We start from the raw sequence: 23661 nt of genomic DNA, 5'->3' as shown, positions 1-23661 counted from the left end.
CTGAACATGCATCCCACACGGATCATGTTCGCAGCCCAAGCGTCCACTGTAAAAGAGAGAGCGGGTGACCCCCACCCACTTTTGTCTCTGGTCTCCCACTGCTGCCATGCCACCCCCAACAGATTACTCTTCAAGGGCATGTGGCTTTCAACAAACACACAAACACACACTGAGAATCTGAAGAAGTGTATCTGAAGAAGTGTGCATGCACACAAAAGCTCATACCAATAACAAACTTGGTTTCTAAGGTGCTACTGGAAGGAATTCTTTTATTTTGTTTCCACACAGAGAGAGATTCCTCACCCATTTCAGGTCACAACAGAAGAATCTGTATGAACAAGCGAGCGGGTGGCACTGTAGTCTAAACCACTGAGCCTCTTGGGCTTGCCAATCAGAAGGTCAGTGGTTCGAATCCCCATGACGGGGTGAGCTCCTGTTGCTCTGTCCCAGCTCCTGCCAACCTAGCAATTCAAAAGCACACCAGTGCAAGTAGAGAAATAGGTACCGCTCTGGCGGGAAGGTAAATGGCATTTCCGTGAACTCTGGTTTCCATCACAGTGTCCTGTTGTGCCAGAAGTGGTTTAGTCATGCTGGCCACATGACCCAGAAAGCTGTCTGTGGACAAACACTGGCTCCCTTGGCCTGAAAGCAAGATGAGCGCCACAACCCCATAGTCATCTTTTTCTGGACTTAACCATTCAGGGGTCCTTTACTTTTACCTTTACCTTTATATTTCTATAGCACCCTTCACACTATTCAGGTTTTAGGGCAGTGTGTGCAATTTTAAATCATTTCACAATAAAACAATAATAAACTAGTAATCAAACAATAAAATCTTTAAACAAAGCTAAAAACAAGCAAAGATCAATCAATCAATGTTTATTATGGCAAAAGCCAGCATATTTAAACCAGAATTTCTACATAATTCTCTACACAAACAATAAAAATGATCAATCTAGGGTTTAACCACCAATATACCGATTAAGCATACTTAAAATACTTATCCAGAGGAATAAAACACCATAAAAATTTAAAAGATTAAGATATTTAGCTAAGAACTTTAGCCGTTTATGACACTTTATGCAGCTGTGTAATCTTGTGTGGGACTCCGCTGGTATGAACAGAGGAATACTATTTAAACTATGTCTTGTCCGACTGGAAACCATAGATTAAAACCATAGATGAAAGATGCATATACTCATCAAAATAATATTTTAAAAACATCATTACAGTAGCACCTCGGGTTACGTTACCCTCAGGAAACGTAAACTTCAGGGTTGCGAAAGCGGCAAACCCAGAAGTGTTTCGCCACGCGTGCACGCACAGAAAGAGTCTACTTCTGCACGCATGCATATAACAGTTATCCTCCGGTTGTGAAAACCTCGGGATCCAGCTAGACCTCTGGAATGGATCTCGTTCGCAACTTGAGGTACCATTGTATACTGGGGGGGGGGGGGAGCTTGGAAAAATGCATATATTAGGGGAAATTGCAGAAAAAGATGTGTTGCTGCTGCTGCTGCTGCTGCTGCTGCTGTTGTTGTTTAGTCATTTAGTCGTGTCCGACTCTTCATAACCCCATGGACCAGAGCACGCCAGGCACGCCTGTCTTCCACTGCCTCCCTCCATCTTTCCCAACATCAGGGTCTTTTCCAGGGAGTCTTCTCTTCTCATGAGGTGGCCATATTATTGGAGCCTCAGCTTCACGATCTGTCCTTCCAGTGAGCACTCAGGGCTGATTTCCTTCAGAATGGATAGGTTTGATCTTCTTGCAGTCCACGGGACTCTCAAGAGTCTCCTCCAACACCATAATTCAAAAGCATCAATTCTTCGGCGATCAGCCTTCTTTATGGTCCAGCTCTCACTTCCATACATCACTACTGGGAAAACCATAGCTTTAACTATACGGACCTTTGTCGACAAGGTGATGTCTCTGCTTTTTAAGATGCTGTCCCTTCATGGATCATTGCCTTGTCATGGCGAAGAGGCTTGAATAACTCAGAGAAGCTATGAGCTATGCCGTGCAGGGCCACCCAAGATGGACAGGTCATAGTGGAGAGTTTTGACCAAACGTGATCCACCTGGAGCAGGAACCAGCAAGCCACTCCAGTATCCCTGCCAAGAAAACCCCATGGACAAAGACAACAGAAAAATATGTATTTTGAGAGAAATTCATTCTGAAATGCACAGTGAAGTTTAATACACAAGAATACTTCCCTTTGGCTTATAGCAGTGCTATTTTTCTAGAAAAAGAGGTGCCGGAACCCACCATGAGCATCTCCCTTGTTCTCTTATAATGGCAATGGCGCCCACCTGAGAGGTGCCGGAACTCAGTTCCAGTGAGTTCCAGATGAACTCCCCACACACAAAAAGGAAAAACTGAGAGAAATGCTTGTCTCTATTACAGCGACAAGAAGTAAAAGTGTATTTGCGAAGCAATTGTGCATTCTCCATGGTGATTTTTATTATGCACAGCTTAATGTTTACTGAAATAGCCAGAGTTTTACACAAAGCTGACACATCAATATTAAGTACAAATGTGCGTCTATGAGAAACTCTCATCAGAAGGCTCACACTTTTTTAATGAAACACTGAGATGGAACATAAGATGGCTGTTATCTTCCATTCACCCTTCTTTTGACGAATTGCAGTGTCATTTGCTGGCATATGGATTTATGAAATGTTGTTTGGCTTGGAAAGAGGGTACCATTAATTTTTAACCCATAAAGTTAGATTCTTGCATGCTGCCCACAAGGCTTGGAAAGATGGAAACCTTGATGGGATAATGCTACAGAAGGCTACAATTTCATCGTTGCGCAGATGGCTCCATCCATAGCTCTTCATTCTTCCTGACTGGAACTGAATACATATATTGCAGAATATAAAACTTCTATTATGCCATTCAGCAATAGCTCCCACGTTGCCAACTCAGTACCTACAAGGTAAGCAAAGACAGCCTGGTTTCAAACATTTTTGGTCCAAAATGGGCTGAAAAGGGAAGTCGGACATCCTTTGTTGTGCTAACTCTGCACATGCGGGTAGTGCTGTGGTCTAAATCACTGAGCCTCTTGGGCTTGCTGATCGGCAGTGCAAGTAAATAAATAGGTAGCACTGTGGCAGGAAGGTAGACGGCATTTCCGTGCTCTCTGGTTTCCGTCACAGTGTCCTGTTGTGCCAGAAGTGGTTTAGTCATGCTGGCCACATGACCCAGAAAGCTATCTGTGGACAAACACTGGCTCCCTCGGCCTGAAAGTGAGATGAGCACCGCAACCCCCTAGTCACCTTTTTCTGGACTTAACCCTCCAGCTGTCCTTTACCTTTACCTTCTGCAACACTACAAGATACTTCAGAAATCTTGTAAATTAGAAGATCCTGGAGTCCAGTTAGATGCCGGTTATGGAATATTCAAGGAGCACACGTATTATGGCATGATGCTCTTACATCCATCCATTGTCCATTCATGGGGATCACTCTGAAAGCTACCTTAAAGGTCAGAAATGGGGAAACTGTAGCCCTCCATATGTTGCTGGACCCCAACTCCCATTAGCCCCAAGCAAGAATAGCCATTTGTCAGGAATGCTGGGAATCCAACAACAACTGGAAGACCACAGGTTCGCCATCCCTGATGTAGACAATGGAATCAGCAGGAAAATATATTGATGGCCCAGCACTGGGTGACATGAGGGGAACCAATTGCAAATGTACTGCGGTGTGAAATGAATGTTAGGAAATGGGTCAGAAGCATTAGCTTCATAAGCAGTAAAACGAAAACGATAAACTCCACGTGTGAATGTAGCTTTTATGATGCATCCAGGGCTATTGAGACAACCAAGCAAAAAATGGATGTTTTCCCCATCTTTGAGAATATCAGATCCAGTAGTTAAACAATTATGTCTCAGTTCAATCCTTTATTTGAACACCTGGCCTAGGTCCCTTAGGAGAGGCAGAGCAAAAATGAAAAACATTGTACAGTGGTACATCAGGTTACATACGCTTCAGGTTACACACTCCGCTAACCCAGAAATAGTGCTTCAGGTTAAGCACTTTGCTTCAGGATAAGAACAGAAATCGGGCTCCGGTGGCGCAATATCAGATTAAGAACAGTTTCAGGTTAAGAACGGACCTCCGGAACGAATTAAGTACTTAACCCGAGGTACCACTGTAATAATATTTATATTAGAAAACCTGCAGCTTAATTTTTAGGTGGCGTTCTGGGCCAAAAGTCAGTAGGAGTCAGATTGGGTGGCATTGTCTAGTGGTTGTAGGGCATGCAAATGAGAGAGAGAGAGAGAGAGAGAGAGAGAGAGAGAGAGATTCCATTTTCAAGTGGTGAAAGCCATCTTCTTCAAGTTTCAGAATCCTTTTCCTAGGTAGCTTGCGTTTACCCCTTTCCGCACCCTTTTCTGGAGAGATGGGCCTTCACTAGAACTCCGATTCCATCCTAGGATTTTCAAGTACTTTATTGTTCTCCCCATCAGTCCTTCATCTCCTTGGGAAAGTTTATGAAAAATGTATCGAGCAACTAAACAAGTACTTCGCCATGAATTTTTATAAAGTTGATTACATAAGGAATGAGTCACCCAACGTTCATGTCTAATAAGCCATACCGAAACTTCGTTTTATATGCCAGTCTTATTACCAAACAGACACCCCAGTGTGCTACTTATAAGGAGGCCTAGTTCACAGCATGGGGCACTGTTGCGTATACTAGAGTCATTCTGAAAGAAAAGTTCTATGACAAGACGTTTAAAAGAAGGATGAATCATGAAAGCAGGGAGAGTGAAGTCAAAACAAGGACCTCTGCATGCTCCTGAGGTTTCAACAAGCCCCGACCCACAAACATTTTCAAATTTGTCCCCTATCACCAGTGTTTAGATAAGCTATTTTGAATGAAAACTGCAGTTCTCGAGATTTCTGTCTTTTACATGAACATTATTTTTGACTTTGACAGGCTGCAAATAGACCCACTCTGAGTGAGAAGCTAAAAAAACAAATTAGAAACTAATCCTATGTTCTTAGGCTGTGTTTTAGCCTGACCCCCTCCTTTGGTAATTCTTCACAAAACTCTAGCCCAATGATTGCCATCCATTTGATTTGAACTGATTTTATAATGAATTGATTTTAGAATGCTGTATTATTTTACTGTTGTTAGCCGCTCTGAGCCCGGCTTCGGCTGGGGAGTGGGGGATATAAATAAATTATTATTATTATTATTATTATTATTATTATTATTATTATTATGAGGAAGGGTGTGTAGAATATTAGGCAACATTGGGAGAAGCAAACGGAATATATTCAGCAGCAGAGCTAATTCCTCTCATCAGGAGTTATTCTCGAAAGGGTTGGATTCGTAGATTGCTCTGCTTTCAACATTAGAGTTCGTGGTGTGCCATCTCATACATGTCTACTCACATGTAAGTCCCACTGAATTAATGAAATGACAATGTTTACTAACCAAGAATCTTAACCCAAAGTCACCTTCATTATATATCTTTTAAGTACCAGTCGAAAACATTCCTCTTCAACCAGGCCTTTGGCTGATTAACATCTTATATCCTTTTAAATGTGTTTGTGGGATAAGGGGGTTATCGGTTGGGGGGGGGAATTTGCTCTTGTTTTTATTATACACAAGAGCAAATTCCCCCCCCCCCCAACCGATAACCCCCTCATCCCACAAACACATTTAAAAGGATATAAGAGTTGTTCCACCTGGCCTTTGGTTTGGACTCAGTCTGACCTTTATGTTTCCCTCCCCTTATGGTTTTGATCTATGGGCTACTTTTAAAATGAGGCTGCATTTTAAATTGCATTTTAACCTGTATTTTAAATTGGGGTTTTTTTCCTCTTATGTTTTTACTGTAATTTTACTGGTGTTAGCTGCCCTGAGCCCGGCTCTGTCTGGGGAGGGCCGGGTATAAATAAAATTATTATTATTATTATTATTATTATTATTATTATTATTATTATCATGTATTTTGTGGTTTGATCTTGTATTTTTAAGTTGTAAACTGCCCTGTGATCTGCAGATGAAGGGCAGTAATCTCTCAGTCTTTCTCTCTCTCTCTCTCTCTCTCTCTCTCTCTCTCTCACATCTATCTATCTACCTACCTATAACTATCTGTCTGTCTGTCTGTCTGTCTGTCTATCATCTCCAACCTCCATCCACATGTTAAACTTCTAAAAACCAGTGCTTTTTTCTAGAAAAATAGGTGTTGGTACTCACCATGAAGTTGTTACAGTCAGCGCCACACTTTTTAACAACAGAAAAAGGGGCGCCGTTACTGCGTACCCTTGAGGAACCCCTGATAAAAAGCACGGCTCAAAACCCAGCAAAGTTGTCAACAACATCTCCCTGAAAGACGCAAGAAGGACATTGTTGTACCAGTGACAGGTGTTAGAAAACAAGCCCTGTCTCTGTTACCCGGAGACAGTTGGAGTGTAAGGTCGCACACGTCAACCAGATGGCAAGACAATGCTGCCTCATCAAAGTGTGCTTGATGTGGAGCTCACGTTGCGTGTCAGGATCTCCCTGTGACAGGATAGTGACAGCACAAAAAAGGTTGCCTACCAGCGCTGCAAATTTCTGTAGCCAGGAAAGGCAGACACCTTAATACCATGCATCCTTTCCGTACTTGGAAAGCGTGTTCTCCTTCATGGAGAGCACGTGTTGCAGTGGGGGCCGACAGGACACTCCAAAGTTGTGGGGTGGGCTATTTGATCGTTGGCCACTGATGTGATTGGGCTTCCCTTGTTGTTGGGAAGAAGTTAATGTTGTCATTTGTTGATTGACAGGCAGAAATACTAAAACTCCCTGCACGAGGCATAGAGCTTCCTCTTTTCGCCCGTGCATCGGATTGCCCGTCCCCCCCCCCTCCCTAGAATTAGGGTTGTTCGCTTGACCTTGCTATGCCTGTCATGGGGTCGTCTGCTCTTGGGGCAGGGGCCCGGTAGGAATTTTGTCCATCTGGCTGATTGGCTGGGGCCATTTGGTTTTTGCCTACTGCGTAGCAAATCGTCACAACTTGTAAGGTTGCGGTTAGGCATTGGTTTATGGTTTGGTTGGTTGGGGGGCATGGAGTGGCTGTGCCTGCCCCTCTAATGCTGCTGCTGCAAGGGATTCCATTAAAGGAATCAGGGGCTAACTATTGCTTGTCCACCCTGTCAAGGGGGCTCGGGCCATTGCAAGAGCTCCTGGTTGCATTTGGGGAGGGCTGAGGGCAGGTTCCCTGCTCCGTCGCTACCCCCAAGTGTATTCCCCTTTTCTGACTTTCGCAGGCATGAGGAATGTCAATCTGTCCCCCATGGGGGGGTGGGGAAGATAGTCGCAACCAATGCCTAAGCAACCACTCACATTTTTGTATTTTTATAAAGTTGTGGCCAAAATTATGCCAAAAACCTTAAACAAAATTTCTGTGTGATGTGTGAGTTATTGGGGTAGCTCTGGGGACCTCAGCACGCAACACATTAAAACTGTTTCTACTGATACACTGGGATATCTGTCCACCTTCCTTGTGTCGCCATATTTCAAAAAGTGAAAATCAGGACACCCTGAAAGTTGTTGAACCTTTTTTTTTAGGAAGACCCCAAACTTGTTCAGCTTTTATATATATATATATACAGAAAACAGAGCACAAAGAAGTACCAAAATTATTGGTATTTCATATTTCAAGCTTTTTTAAGGAAACCACCAAAATTGCTGAGCTTTTTCTTAGACAAACCCCAAAGTTATTGAGCTTTGTTTACGCCAAAAGCACGTGAATTTTTGATTGACTTGCCTAAGATCCAGGACGTCACTTCTGCCTTTGAAATCCTGGACATATGGCAGCCCTATTTATGTGCTCTCCTGCTATTGGTGAATGTATGTGTACATGAGAGAGTGTGCATGGGTGTCTTCAAGTTTCAAATAATTACGTAGAATAAAATTATTTGGAGGGGAAAGTGCGGTGAGGAAGGTATGCTGTGCATTTCAGTTCCTCTGCATGTACATAGCTGAAAATGAAAGGAAAGGGTTGCATCGTAACTGCAGCTCCTTTAGAGGGCTAACATTTTACATATCATGCTGATAAGCCTCCCTCTGTTCTTTATTCATTGTTGCACCCATCACTCAAGTCAGTCCTTGGCTGAGTTTCTGTACTGCAGTATTACTGCAAGTATTAACCGCACTGCTGACACTTTACAATAGACCTTTAAGCCTCGTTAGCATGGCTTCCTAGTTCCTAGCGGTTATGTAGAATATGTCCTAAATTGCACTTACTAAAAATGACCATGCTGTTTGGAGAGACCGTCAAGTTGCACGCTCTGGGAAATCTGCACACTGAACAAAAAACAGAGTAAGATATCAACGCATTTGGAATCAAAGTGAAATGCATTTGATATGAAACGGATACTTTGATGTCAAAGGGAAGCCTTTGAATTAAGTGGCATTAAGGAGGAATATCTTATCTTACTGGGCTCTTATAAACAGATTGAGACAATTCCAACAGAGTATGTCTTTCTATACTGGTCGTATAGTTAAAGCTATGGTTTTCCCAGTAGTGATGTATGGAAGTGAGAGCTGGACCATAAAGAAGGCTGATCGCTGAAGAATTGATGCTTTTGAATTATGGTGCTGGAGGAGACTCTTGAGAGTCCCATGGACTGCAAGAAGATCAAATCTATCCATTCTTAAGGAAATCAGCCCTGAGTGCCCACTGGAAGGACAGATCTTGAAGCTGAGACTCCAATACTTTGGCTACCTCATGAGAAGAGAAGACGCCCTGGAAAAGACCCTGATGTTGGGAAAGATTGAGGGCACAAGGAGAATGGGACAACGGAGGACGAGTTGGTTGGACAGTGTTCTTGAAGCTACCAGCATGAGTTTGACCAAACTGTGGGAGTCAGTGGAAGACAGGAGTGCCTGGCGTGCTCTGGTCCATGGGGTCATGAAGAGTCGGACACGACTAAACAACTAAACAACAACATGTCTTTCTATAAAAAGTAGCAGGGTTATTGTGGGTTTGTTTGTTTGTTTCTTAGCTTAAAGATATTTTGGATGCATTTTTGCATCTCTAGGACAAAGGCCACTAGGGTCAAACGAGAGAGTTGCACCAAGGACTCAGCTCTCCTTGCATGTGACTTATAATTGATTCAGTTAGTGGCTGTTTCACCTGGGGCTCATCATTGCTCCTGTCAGCACTTGAGTAGAAGGGCCAGTGGCATAAATAAAGGGAACAGGTCTATAGCAGTGCTATTTTTCCAGAAAAAGAGGTGCAAGAACTCACCGTGAGCCTTGTCCTCTTATAATGGCAATGGCGCCCACCTGAGAGATGCCAGAACTGAATTCCAGTGAGTTCCGGCTGAAAAAAGCCCTGGTCTAAGGATGTTAGGACAGTTACATTTGGGAAAGGACAGGGAAGTTCACCTCCCTTTGCATTTTATGATCTAGTGCTCCACTCGTCAATTACATCCATTTCATCACACACTTCCTTTTCTCAGATCCTCCAAGTCTCCCTATTTCCCAGGGACAGTCCTGGATTTAGAGAAGCCATCCCGGTTTCTGATTTGATCCTGGAATGTCATGCTATTCCTTAGGATGTCCCTATTTCCATTGGAAAAATGTTGGAGGGTATGGAGTTAATTGACCCCCAAGCCAAGGAGAAAAGTAGGTATACAGCCTTTAGAAGACATCCGAAGGCAGCCCTGTATAGGGAAGTTTTTAAATGTTTAATGTTTTATTATGTGTTTATATAGGTGGAAAGCTGCCCAGTGTGGCTGGGCAACCTAATCAGATGGGCGAGGTATAAAAAAATAAAGTTGTTGTTGTTGTCGTTATGAAATATGACGTCCCTATTTTCATCTGAGAAATGTTAGAGGCTTTTTTTTTTTAACTCCATCTCTTTTCCCAGGAGAGAAAGTTTCAGTAAGGGGCAGTTGTAGATGAAGGTCTCAACCCTGCCTCTTATTGCGTATGTAATTAGGATTCAAGGAGTGGGGAACCAAATTGAGGTGTCATGTCTGAATAGAGAATGGGAACGTGATTATTATTATTATTATTATTATTATTATTAATAATAATACCCCGCCCATCTGGCTGGGTTTCCCCAGCCACTCTGGGTGGCTTCCAGCAGAATATTAAAATACAATGATTCATCCAGTAGCAAAAGCTTCCCTAAATCCAAGGCGATAGTGTATGAAATACAAATTTAGCCAGTGTTAGAGAGGGACAAGCTTCACAGGGTTCAGTTTGAAACGAGCTCACCTAAAGCAATCTAACTTTCACTCAGCTCAGATTAGACCCAAACTAGCTCCTTTTTAAGCTTCAGACTATTTTGAGCTCCAGGTCTCTGTGCCCAGGAAGATGTGAAGGGCTGAGATTTCCCCAACCCCATACTGCAGTGGACAGAATAAGGCACACAGAGAGGAAAGCTTTCTCCTGACATTCTGTGTTCACATTTATCTAAACATGTACTTCCAGAGACAGTCATTTTTATTATCAGTTTATTTATATACCACATTTTGTAGAACTCTGTTGCACTCGAAGCAGGTAAGAGAATGGATAATTTAAATACAAATGCACAACAAATAAAAAATAATACACCACCAACATTTCAACAATTGCAGTTTGTTGCCTTGATTAGCAATATTGTACCCACATTAAGCAATCTATTCAGCAGTAAATATGAATTATTAGCTGAAGCCTCTATCCAAGCATGAAGGGACGCGGGTGGCGCTGTGGGTTAAACCACAGAGCCTAAGACTTGCCGATCAGAAGGTCGGCGGTTCGAATCCCCGTGACGAGGTGAGCTCCCGTTGCTTGGTCCCTGCTCCTGCCAACCTAGCAGTTTGAAAGCACGTCAAAGTGCAAGTAGATAAATAGGTACCGCTCTAGCGGAAAGGTAAACGGCATTTCTGTGTGCTGCTCTGGTTTGCCAGAAGCGGCTTAGTCATGCTGGCCACATGACACGGAAGCTGTATGCCGGCTCCCTTGGCCAGTAAAGCAAGATGAGCGCCCCAACCCCAGAGTCGGTCACAACTGGACCTAATGGTCAGGGGTCCCTCTACCTTTACCTTTACCTATCCAAGCATGCAGCATCATTGAACAGCCAATAAACACAGCCAACACATCACGGCTTGGATTGGAATTACTTTCAATATCCTGGTCCATTTTGGGCGGCACTCTACTTTCTCTAGCCCTTAATTAAGAAGTAAAAAAAAGAAATCTATTCTGTTATTATATTTCAGCTTTACAAAATGATGTGGTTTCCTAAAGAATATTGGTTGCAATTGAGTATTTTGTTTCCTTTATACTATATTATGACTGGGGGCGGGGGGCGGGTGACATTATGGCCATTATAAGAACAATTCTTTGCATGGATGCAAGAATCTTCAAATGACTGCTTAAGATTCTCTTTCATGGTGAATGGAACAGGCAGTTGCTCTGAATTTGTCTGAACAAGACTTGGGGTCCCAGTGGATCAAAGTGCAAAAATATATGGAATTTATTCAGCACAAAAGTAGAGAAAACTCGGTTCATCATATAGCGAACGGACACTTTTGACCTTAAGCTGCCTCGTAAAGTCTATTCATTTTAGTTATGTAACAGCTCTGGTCTTTCGATATGTGGGGTATTATTGCTCCCTTAAGCAAAGAGAGCAGATCTACGGCTCCGAATTAAGATGAAATGTGCTCACTTGGTGGGTTACGTAAGAGCTAGTTGGAAACAAAGGTGACAGGCCTGCCTTCCTTAGAATGAGGAATTGTACCAGAAGGGAACAACAAATGAACTAATTTTAACCAAAGGGGGGGGGGATGAAAATCACTGTGGCATTGCTTTTGCCTGCAGGTTTCATGTTTTGACTTATTTCTAATCTACAGACTGCTTTGAACCTGACAGCTGCCTTAAAGGTTTATTTATTGATCGGGGAGTGCATAAAATGGCCACACTGAGTACAGCAAACTGATTATTATAATTTATTTTTCTTTAAGGTGGACACAGTACACCTTTAACATCGTAATTGAGATTTATAAATGTGCTTACAGGGGGACAGGACATGCAACCTGATTGGGATGTGAATTAAGTGCAGTCTTTTAAGATAAAGTGGAGTATTTTGTCGTAGTACTTTTTTGGAGGGTGCCATTGTTACACAGAATTTGCTTAAATGGTTATAACAGGCTTATATATATTCAAGCGCAGCTTGCCAAGCTAGACATGACACCGTTCGGACAGTTAGTCATGATGTTAATGGTTCTTGGGCAGAAGACACAGAACCCTTTGATCCAGATCAAGAACTTGGCAAAAGTATTGGGAGGGAGCTTTAACCCTTTACCTCTACTGCAGTCCTGATACTTGCTATTTGCACTGGAAGGATAGCTCCCATTGGCACCAATGGGAACTTTTCTTTCAAGGCAAGTATCAGGTGCAAGGACCCAACCTGGATCAAGAATGTAGATTAGGTAAAAGTTTTATTTTTAAAACTGATATTTTATTGGGGGGGTCAATTACAGTGGTACCTCAGTTTTCAAACGTAATCCGTTCCAGAAGACCGTTCAGGTTCCGAAACATTCGAAAACTGAAAACTCAATATGGAAAACTCAACACGGAAGCAGCATGGCATGTTCGACTTCCCAGGCATGTTCGAAAACTGAAGCAGCTACTTCCGGGTTTACAGCATTCAAAAACAGAAATATTTGTCAATGGAGATGTTCGAAAACCGAGGTACCGCTGTATAAAGCAATAAAGTGAGATGAAAAAAAGAAAAAGGGAAGAAAAAGAAAGAAAGAAAGAAAGAAAGAAAGAAAGAAAGAAAGAAAGAAGAACAAAACACACAACTGTGATAAGGAGGGGAAATTATATGAATAAATACAAAAATACACTAACCCATGCATTCTTTTATAAATTTGAAATTATTATCCTAATACTAATGTAAATATTCATAGCCTACTACATTTTGTATAAATTTGTTCCAAATATTGTCACATTTATCCAAGCAGAGTCTATGTCTGTAAGCAGTCCGTTCGTAGGTTGCAGGTGTTATCATATTATCAATCCACTGATTAAAGGAGATCATGTCTTTATTCTTCCAGTTCATCAATATCAGCCTCTCAGCAACCATTAGAGAACATACAATCCATTTTTGTTGTCTAGTTGTTAACTTCCATATAGTAGGTATGTAGTTCAGAAGAATATTCTCTCCTGAAAATGTTAGGTTTTTTTCTGAACAGTCATAGTTATACATTCCAGCACATTCTCCCAAAATTCAGTAAGTATAGAACACTGTATAAACATAAGTTTCAGGGAAGATCAGACAAAAGTACTGAGGTCAATCACATCTCTTGCAACCATTAGTTGGTATGCTTTTTACAGTGGTACCACAGGTTAAGGACTTAATTCGTTCTGGAGGTCCGTTCTTAACCTGAAACTGTTCTTAACCTGAAGCACCACTTTAGCTAATCGGGCCTCCCGCTGCCACCGCGCCGCCGGAGCACGATTTCTGTTCTCATCCTGAAGCAAAGTTCTTAACCCGAGGTACTATTTCTGGGTTAGCAGAGTCTGTAACCTGAAGCGTATGTAACCTGAAGCGTATGTAACCCGAGGTACCACTGTATTATGTTCTTATCATCACTGATGTTCTGAAATGTGTTTTTAATGTTGTACACCATCCTGGGATCTTTTTATAAAGGGAGGTAATGTATATAAATTGAAATCATCATCATCATTATTATCATCATCATCATCATCATCATCGGTTCCACACACCACGCTGCCCATCTTCTTCTGAAGGCACCCTGGGGGGGGGGGGGAGTTATAGCTGAAAGTTATAACTGAAATTGCTTTTTAGAAAGGCTTAACCTGTGGCCGGAGTTACTAATCTGACAGCTCTTGAGAAGTCCTCTCAACAAGAAAAGTCTCTCACCAGAAGATAAGAAAAGACAACTGTGTTGAAATATGCCTCAACCTTTTTACTTTGTACTCCGGTGCTGCAAAGTAATATATTGATTGATGCTTGTGACAGACAAGACTGCACAGTGCAAGTACAATTCCTCCCCCCCCCCCCCCCGAATATCTAATATTGGAGTTAGTGGGTATGTAGCAGTTTTGATTAAAGGTAATGCCCAGTGTTGATTCCACTCCAAGGTATGCCTCCCTCGGTTTTGATTCTGGGTGGAACCAATGCCTCCCCCCCCCCCATCAGGACGAACTCACAGGAACTAAGTTCCGGCACCTCTTAGGCGGGTGCCGTTGCCATTCTAAGAGACGATGGTGAGTTCTGGCATCTGTTTTTCTAGAAAAATAGCACTGGGTGGAACTATGTGGATAGCATCGACACCATGTCTAGGGGGCCATGGGTGCGAAGGAACCCACAACATGGGGCTCCAACATGACTTCTGGTTACTGAAAGTCACGTCGGAGCCCTGACACGGCCTCCCAGACAACATCGGAGGCCCTGCTAGGCCCCCAAATGCAACTTCCGGGGAAAACCAGAAGTCGCATTCGGAGGTCTTGCGAGGTCTCGGACGCAATCTCCGAGACCCGGAGAGGCCTTGGAAGAACCACCACACTGCCGCCACAATGTGACGTCCCTGGACCCCTGGACGGTTAAGTCCAGTCAAAGCCGCCTATGGGGTACAGCGCTCAATTCGCTTTTCAGGCTGAGGGAGCCGGCATTTGTCCACAGACAGCTTTCTGGGTCATGTGACCAGCATGACTAAACAATTTCTGGCACAACAGGACACTGTGATGAGTGCCAGAGCACTTGGAAATGCCGTTTACCTTCCCACCACAGCGGTACCTATTTATCTACTTGCACTGGCATGCTTTCGAACTGCTAGGTTGGCAGGAGCTGGGTCGGAGCAACAGGAGCTCACTCTGTTGCATGGATTCAAACTGCCAACCTTCTGATCGGCAAGCCCAAGAGGCTCAGTGGTTTAGACCACAGAGCCACCTGCGTCCCTTTAATGACATACAACACCCCTGAGGGACAATCAGGGAAGTTTGCACAGTACTTTCCCAATGGATTCCCCCTCCCAACAATGCCCTCAGAACAACACTACATTGGGGGGTATTGTGTGTGAGTGGGTGGATTGCAGCTTCCCGCTTCAGCTTCTGCACTGCCCCTAAGCACCATGGCCAGCAGCTATGGAGCCACTGTTTCCTTAGGGTGCCCATCAGTGGGCATTTTGAAGTTTGAGTCATCCTATGATGAGCAATCATGCCAGCATGAATGCTCCTCAGGTAATCAAGTGATAATTGTGTTATTGTAAAACAGCTCCCAAAGTCTGGATAATCAAGTTGACGGGAGATCTGTCAGTTTGCAGAAAGTATTGATCTGATGTGTAGATATTTTTCCTATTCTAATTAATTCAAGAGGGTTCTGGAAGCTTCTCTGTGTGAAACAAACAAACAGAAGGTTCCTGATGTTTGGGTTATTCCTTCAGAGAAGCTGAGTACAGCTGGTTTCAACTGGTTCGGTTATCTCTTCGTCAAGGTCATGCTGACTATAATAAGAGGCCAGAAGGACCTTGAGTTTCACACTTTCTCTTTCTATCTCTCTTCCTTCTGGTGTGGTGTTCTGTACATAGTATACTTAGTGTTAAGGTTTAGACTTATTATAAGCTATTGTAAGTTTAAGTTAAGTCTGCTGGAACTGGATTTCTTATGGACAGTGCCAATCCTGAATGTACAGTGGTACCTCGGGTTACAGACACTTCAGGTTACAGAATCCGCTAACCCAGAAATAGTACCTCGGGTTAAGAACTTCGCTTCAGGATAAGAACAGAAATCATGCAGCGGCGGCGCAGTGGCAGCGGGAGGCCCCATTAGCTAAAGTGGTGTCTCAGGTTAAAAACAGTTTCAGGTTAAGAACGGACCTCCAGAACGAATTAAGTACTTAACGCGAGGTACAACTGTATTGGATTTGTGACTATTATGCTCATTTGCCTTCAGTAACAGTAAAGCTCTGCTGGATGAAATATAATTGCCTCCGGTCTATTTTTGGGGAATCCTGCAATGTGTTTAAGTTGTTACTCTGCTAACTATACATTGGAATCTACTCTGGATCAATAGTGAGTAGATTTTCACTGAGAAGATCAAATGATGTTGTCAGGGGCTCAGGAGCAGAGGCACAGGGGAGAGAGGAAATGGAGAGCGAAGGGGAAGAATCTGAGGGCAGCGTAGGGGAGTATGAAAGTGGCCCGAGAGATTCCATGAGTCTCTCCAGCGAATCAGAAGATTCCCAGAGGGGGGCGCCGATGGCCAGGGCAAGGGGGGTCCCAGGGGGGACACACCAGAAGCAAGGGGCCAGCGGGGACTCCCAAAGCAGCAGCGGGAGAGCAGGACCAGCTCCTCCACCAGAGCGTAGTGAGGGGGAAGAGTCACATGTATCAGGGCTAGCTTCTCCTCCAGCAGGGAGAGAGGATGAGTCAGAGGTGGCCACGCCTCCATCGCAGAGTGAGGGAATGGAGGGAGAGTCAGGTGCAGCTAGCCTCCCCGAAGGGGGAAGCAGTGACAGGAGCAGTGTAACGGTCAGGAGGAAGGTGGCCGGCTGGGCGTGCGCGCCAAGTTCGAATGTACAGGCACGCGGCACAGCAGGAAACCCGGATTGGGAACCAGGTCCTAAAGCCCGCCGGAGGGAGGGGGAGGACTCAGGAGACTCAGCGTCAGAAGAGTCTAGGAGAGGCGAGACCCCAGCGGAGAGGCGGGCCCAGAGGAGAAGAGAGCAGAGGAAGAGGTGGAGCAAGGCTAGAGTCTTAAACTGGTGTCTGGGGGGAGGAGATTCAGACGGAGCTTCGGCGGTCTAGAGTTTGAGACGTAGAGCTGCGCGCCGCGGCTGTGAAAGCGAAACAGAGCTTCAATAAAGACTGTTTAATATAACAACGAACTGGCGTTGGTCCTTTGTGAGCTGGGACCTAGGGCAGCTCTGACAGATGTTCACCCATATGTGAAACAGCTCAATATCAATTTCTATGCGGATTACATCTTTCTCAAATAGTATCAGAATGCTGAGTTTGATTCACGGAACCATAAGTGTTGGGAGGTCATAAGAAATCATAGGAGCCAGCTCCTAGGGGCCAAGGTCCCTTCGCCCCCCCCCAAAAAAAAAATATTTGAGGGAGCCAGGCCCCCCAGGTTGATTGGCATTGTCATTCAAATGGTGTGTGTGCGTTGCATCATGTGATCGATTATGTTGGGGGGGGAGCTTACCTGTTAGGATTTCTATCTCACCAGCTGCTCAGCAAGTAGCACTCTGGTTGTTTATATCATGTGAGTGTCTGAGAGATTGAGACAGGAAGTCTCAGTACGGTTGGGTACTGCTGAAGAAGTTACTTTCACTTCTGTGTGAGAAGTTGTTCTGTACTGCTGCTGAGAGAGAGCAGACATGCTGGTGGGTTCTCTTTATATATAGACCGTAAATAAAGTTGTTTATAGCTACTGATTGTCTTTTTCTTCTGCAGTGAGATGCCAGAAGACGAGCGTGCTCCTTTCAGGAGGGAGGGGTCGCTTATCACCGGTCTCTCTGGACTGAGGAAGATTTACAGCCAGAGAGTGACCACCGAAGAGACGCCCCGGTGTCTTGGGAAGGTGGTGGCCTTCCTGGGCATTTTTCCAATGTTTTATTCAAGTTGACACCCCTGTAAGGAACGTTTGCAAGTGTGGTACAAAGACATACAACAGAGTTGACTGCCATAGAAAGCTGTGATAGCAGTTATCATGCTTCCCTTTCTGCAAAAGCTTGGCGAGTTCTTGGATAAACTCCGGTGCAATAAAAGGAACTTTTGGCTGGATATAGCTTTACTTTTCCCGTACATCTGCTGCCCTCCAGATGTTTTGGATGTGCTGCTTGCAGCTGATGGAAACTGTAGTCCTAAACACATTGAGTGGGGATGCTTCTTGCAAAGCAGAAAAGAGAATACACCTAAGAAACTTCTCCGTATATTGAAATGAAATACATATCTAACTTATGCATGGCTTCTGAATGTCTATGTTTTTTCAATTTTGTACATATTGCTTTTCTAAAGGGAAAATAACCAAAAGCTGGCTGGGAACCATATTTTTGTTATCAGTTTGTCACATTCCAGAGTGTGCCACATCGTTTGAGTCGAGATCTTTGCGGCTTCCCCGTTCATTTCTCCCAGCTTTCGGGCTCATTCATAAACATGAATTTCAGTGGCTAAAAGATGCTGGGAATATTATCTCAAACGCTGCAGTGCTGATGATCCTCTCGGGAGAGGCTATCAAAGACATTTTATAGGCGACTGCAGTTATGTAACAGTGCCTTCTCCTTTGGCGAGACAGTTAAAATTGATCAAGGTGTTGAGCCGTGTGCTAATGAAATATACATGAGAGCTAAACACTGCAAACATTTTCATTTCTGCAGCAAAACATCAATCATAGCAGTCGCCCTAAAAAAATCAGTAGATTATTTAGCTAGAAAGAAGCTTTTTTAACAATACAACCAAATACATTCCAGTCTTCCACCACTGAAGCTGAACTTCCTGGTGCCCTGAAGTGCCAAAGAAATTAGCCCACTTCTAGAGATCCTGGTTTCCTGCAAGGAGAGAGGAAGATTTAGCAAGGTTTTTCTGCATCAGTTGTGCCTGCAAGTTAAGTAAAAACAATTCATACATGCATATTATGATACATGGTACAAGGTAAATATTCCTTGTATGTTGGCTCAGGTCACCTGAGTCCTGGGGTAAGGAAGAGGACACCCAAATGCATAAATTTATCCAAGGGTAGTTAATATGGTGCCCATCAGATGTTCTTGGACTCCCAACTCCTATCATCACAGTTGGCCATTCAGGCTGGGTCTGGTGGTATTTGGAGTCCAAGAACAGTAGTTCCTGCTGGAAATGTAAAGAGAAGGAAAGCACCTTTTTCACATGTGGTGGCTGTGTAAGATATCAAAAGCATTCTGGGAAATGATTTATAATGAATTGGGGGGAAAATGTTGGAAATGACTTTGGATGGGCTTAAATTGGAGCCTGACTCAAAATGAAGCATGGTTGATCTGTTTCAACTGGGGAGACCTTGCATTGCCACACATATCTTTGGGAAGCGGGGGAATGACTTTCATTCCAGAAAAAGGCCCTCAGAGCTGGACCTCAGTGAATGATGGGAGTGGCCACACACCTTCAAGTAAACTGGGCCAAGGCTGCTTAGGGCTTTAAAGGTCAGCACCAACACTTTGAATTGTGCTCGGAAACATACTAAACATTAACCTATATAAATATAAATACATTCAATGCATAAATTTCTATATAAATGAGATGCTCCAATGGGGGAGATGTACAGAATTATCATTGGTTTCTATTGGAGATGGAAATGAAGAGTTGGAACCTTTTTGCATACATATGCAGAAATGCTGCCATGTGTCTGTCTCGAAAGACAATGGAGTATGCCTCTGGGAGTGAGGTCATACAAGGCACCGCCCAATTGTCTTAGGGACTCCACTCTGGATTTGTGTAGAGTTTACTTCTTAGCCTTTCCATCTCCCGAAGATATCCCACAAAGCAGTGGAGGTTTAAGTTTATAATACATTTTTTTTTAGATTTGCCTTGAGTATTTTAACCTCTTTTGCTGACCACCAGTATTATGCTTTCCATTTTTAAGTTCGGAATAGAGTAGTTGCTTTGGAATATGATAATCAGGTATCTGCACAACATGACCAGTCCAACCAAGTTGATGTTGAAGAATTATTGCTTTGACACTGGTGATCTTTGCTTCTTCCAGCACACTGGCATTCGTTCGCCTGTCTTCCCATGTGATGTGTAAAAAATTTCCCTCTACAGCATGTGCAGAAGCCGCCTTCTTGACCATTGGACCCGCTATATGGAGCAAGAATGGAGGAACTGAAATTTTCAGGCTTCCCAACATGGTACTTTCCAGATGTTTTGGACTGTATGGAAGAGGCTGGGCTAAGGAAAGATGTAATCCAAACATCTGGAGAGCAGCAGGCTGTGAAAGTTATTTTCTATTTATTCTGGTCTTGCCCCACAGAAAACTATTCTAGTAAGAAATGCCCAATAAAATTCAAGACATATCTGGTTATTATATCCCCTTGGCACTCAAAAGTGCCCTCCTTATTTGAAAGGAATTGTTAATGAAGAAGATTTAGAACTCACTACATTCTTGTTACTAAAAGTCAGACAGGTAATCTCTGTGAACAGGAAATCTTTCAAGCCTTTATTAAGTCTGCAACAGTGTCTGGGAGACAGCTTTTATATATCTCCTAAACTAGCTTCTTATTAAAGGTGTAAGGAAGGATGTGTACCTAATAAATTTATTGGGAAATGCAGTATATAAGTCACTGGAATACAAAGTACCAAGATAAGGTTTGTTTTCACTAATATAATTCCGGCAGCAAGACATGAGCTTCCCTTTGGGGTTTTGCTGTTTTGTATATCCTTATGTGTTTTGGTGACGTCCTTCTTGCTTCCTGTATGGTTTTGTGAAAATTCAAATGTTTGGCACAGATATGTATGTATGTATGTAATGGTCGCAGGTGGTTCTGTGGTCTAAATCACTGAGCCTGGGGCTTGCCGATCAGAAGGTTGGTGGTTCAAATCCCCATGACGGGGTGAGCTCCCATTATTCGGTCCCAGTTCCTGCCAACCTAGCAGTTCGAAAGCACGTCAAAGTGAAAGTAGATAAATAGGTACCTGTCAGAGCTGCCTCAGGTCCCAGCTCACAGAGGACCAACGCCAGTCCGTTGTTATATAAAATAGTCTTTATTGAAGTTCAATTTCCCATTTACAGCCACGGCGCGCAGCTCTACGTCTTAAACCCTAGACCGCCGAAGCTCCGTCTGAGTCTCCTCCCCCCAGACACCAGTTTAAGACCCTAGCCTTGCTCCACCTCCTCCTCTGCTCTTTCCTCCTCTGGGTCCGCCTGTCCGCTGGGGTCTTGCCCTTCCTAGACTCTTCTGACGCTGAGTCCCCTGAGTCTTCCCCCTGCCTCCGGCGTGCTTTAGGACCTGGCTCCCAATCCGGGCTTTCTGCTGTCCCGCGCGCCTGTACATTTGAACTTGGCGCGCGCGCCCAGCCTGCCACCTTCCTTCTGACCGTTATACTGCTCCTGTCGCTGCTTCCCTCTTCGGGGATGCTAGCTGGGCCTGACTCCTCCTCCCTGCTTGCCGGAGGAGACGCTGACTCTGACCTATGGGGCTCTTCCCCCCCACTACGCTCTGGTGGGGAAGCTGGCCCTGATTTCCAGCTGCTGCTTTGGGAGTCTCTGCTGGCCCCCTGCTTCTGGTGTGTCCCCCCTGGGACCCCCCTTGCCCTGGCCATCGGCGCCCCCTTCTGGGAATCTTCTGATTCACTGGAGAGGCTCATGGAATCTCTCGGGTCACTGTCACTCTGCCCTCCGCTGCCCTCAGATTCCTCCCCCTCGCTCTCCATTTCCTCTCTCCCCTGTGCCTCTGCTCCTGAGCCCCTGACAGTACCACTCCGGCGGGAAGGTAAACAGCGTTTCCATGCGCTGCTCTGGTTTGCCAGAAGCGGCTTAGTCATGCTGGCCACATGACCCGGAAGCTGTCTGCGGACAAACGCCGGCTCCCTCGGCCAGTAAAGCGAGATGAGTGCTGCCACCCCAGAGTTGTCTGCAACTGGACCTAACGGTCAGGGGTCCCCTTTACTTTACCTTTTTGTTTGTCCATCTTGCCACCATGTTAAGCTTCTTCAACTCATTTGTGTCTTCCCTCCCCCTTTTTGTAGTGCCAATGCATATACGGACATCGGATCCACTTAAGCAAAGGTCCTACACAGGACATTCCCATCAGCAGAAACATGGAGAGGCGATTTTTGCTAATGTCCCTTTCCCCCTGCAGCTCCCAGGGCTCCCACATTATCCCAGAGTGTTCCCCAAGTCTGCAAAGCAGATTTTCAGGAGACGTAGAGAGGGAAGAGATTGAAAATGGCCTCCTTCCTCACCCCAAGAGCAGAATTCATCCACTGGATCAGAAGACCTCCGCAGACGGAAGGAGCCCTTCCATATTTGTTGAGAGGCAACTTCTGGGTTCAATGGATAGTACCTGAAAGAATTTTGGTGCAATTGTGTATATATGACTGCACTGAGATTGCTTTTTTGCGGTGTTTTATCCATACCAAAGGGTACATATGCAATGTAGACATAAAGGAGCACAGAGAAATCAAAAGACATGGCAATCTGCACATAACCCAATCCCAGAATTCTTTTTAGAATATATAATCCCAGTTAAACCTTGTTAACTGCCGGACCGAGTAAACCTACAGAACAATCAAAGAGGAGAATCTGCACCTGTAATTAACTGGATTTATCCAAAGTAAACACACACCTGTTGACTTTCAAGTCAGACAGATACCTCCTTTTGAGTTCAGTGCCTACGTATTTATGCCATTTTCTTCTTTGACTGTTTTCTCCCCATCCTGTAAGACTCATTTGCTAGAGGTAGACATATTCTATTATGCCCAAAACATCGCTGTGTACGATTTAGTGTTTATGATGGATTCCATCTGTTAACTGAAATTGTGTACCACCCAAATGCTCCTTGAAATCTGTTTACCATCTACAAACAGAGTTTATGAAAGACAGGGGTGGATTTTCCCACTCCAACATTGTAAATGAGAACTTGAATAAACTAGCCAATATTTGTAGGGGGGGAAATAACAACAGCATATATGTGCAGTATTCTGAACAATGTAGATAAAGAATCAGGCTGCAGGTGTTGAACGACTATATATGTATAGAATCGAGGGACTATATATGTGTTGTTATGAATTTGTGGGTGCAAGACACCCTAAATTCCAAATCAAGTTAGTGTCAGAATTTAATTAAGGCTTGGGGCATTGAAAGCTTATTAAGATAGGCTAGTCTCTGGTGGGAAGTGATAGCCATGCCCATGTGTGTATTTGAGCTGTGATCAGACCCCCAAGTGTTAGAACATAGGTAAAAAAAAACAAGGTAAAGGACAGCTTTCCGGGTCATGTGACCAACATGACTAAACTGCTTCTGGCACAATGGTTCACTGTGACGTAAACCAGAGTGCACAGAAATGCCGTTTACCTTCCTGCCACAGCGGTACCTATTTATCTACAGTGGTACCTCGGGTTACATATGCTTCAGGTTACAGACTCCGCTTACAGGTTACAGACTCAGGTTACAGACTCTGACTCAGGTTACAGACTTCAGGTTACAGACTCCGCTTACAGGTTACAGACTCAGGTTACAGACTCCGCTCAGGTTACAGACTCCGCTTACAGGTTACAGACTTCAGGTTACAGACTCCGACTCAGGTTACAGACTTCAGGTTACAGACTCCGCTTACAGACCCAGAAATAGTGCTTCAGGTTAAGAACTTTGCTTCAGGATGAGAACAGAAATCGTGCTCCGGCGGCATGGCGGCAGTGGGAGGCCCCATTAGCTAAAGTGGTGCTTCAGGTTAAGAATAGTTTCAGGTTAAGAACGGACCTCCGGAACGAATTAAGTACTTAACTCAAGGTACCACTGTACTTGCACTGGCATGCTTTTGAACTGCTAGGTTGGCAGGAGCTGGGACAGAGCAATGGGAGCTCACTCCGTCATGGGGATTCAAACCGCCAGCCTTCTGATCAGCAAGCCCAAGAGGCTCAGTGGTTTAGACCACAGCGCCACCCACATCCCATTGTTAGAATATAATCAAGGCCAATATGCATTTGAACAGTATCAAAAAA

Source organism: Podarcis muralis, chromosome 3, assembly GCF_964188315.1.
Source record: "Podarcis muralis chromosome 3, rPodMur119.hap1.1, whole genome shotgun sequence".
In the NCBI taxonomy this organism is placed as follows: domain Eukaryota; kingdom Metazoa; phylum Chordata; class Lepidosauria; order Squamata; family Lacertidae; genus Podarcis; species Podarcis muralis.
Note: the sequence above shows the minus strand (reverse complement) of the source record.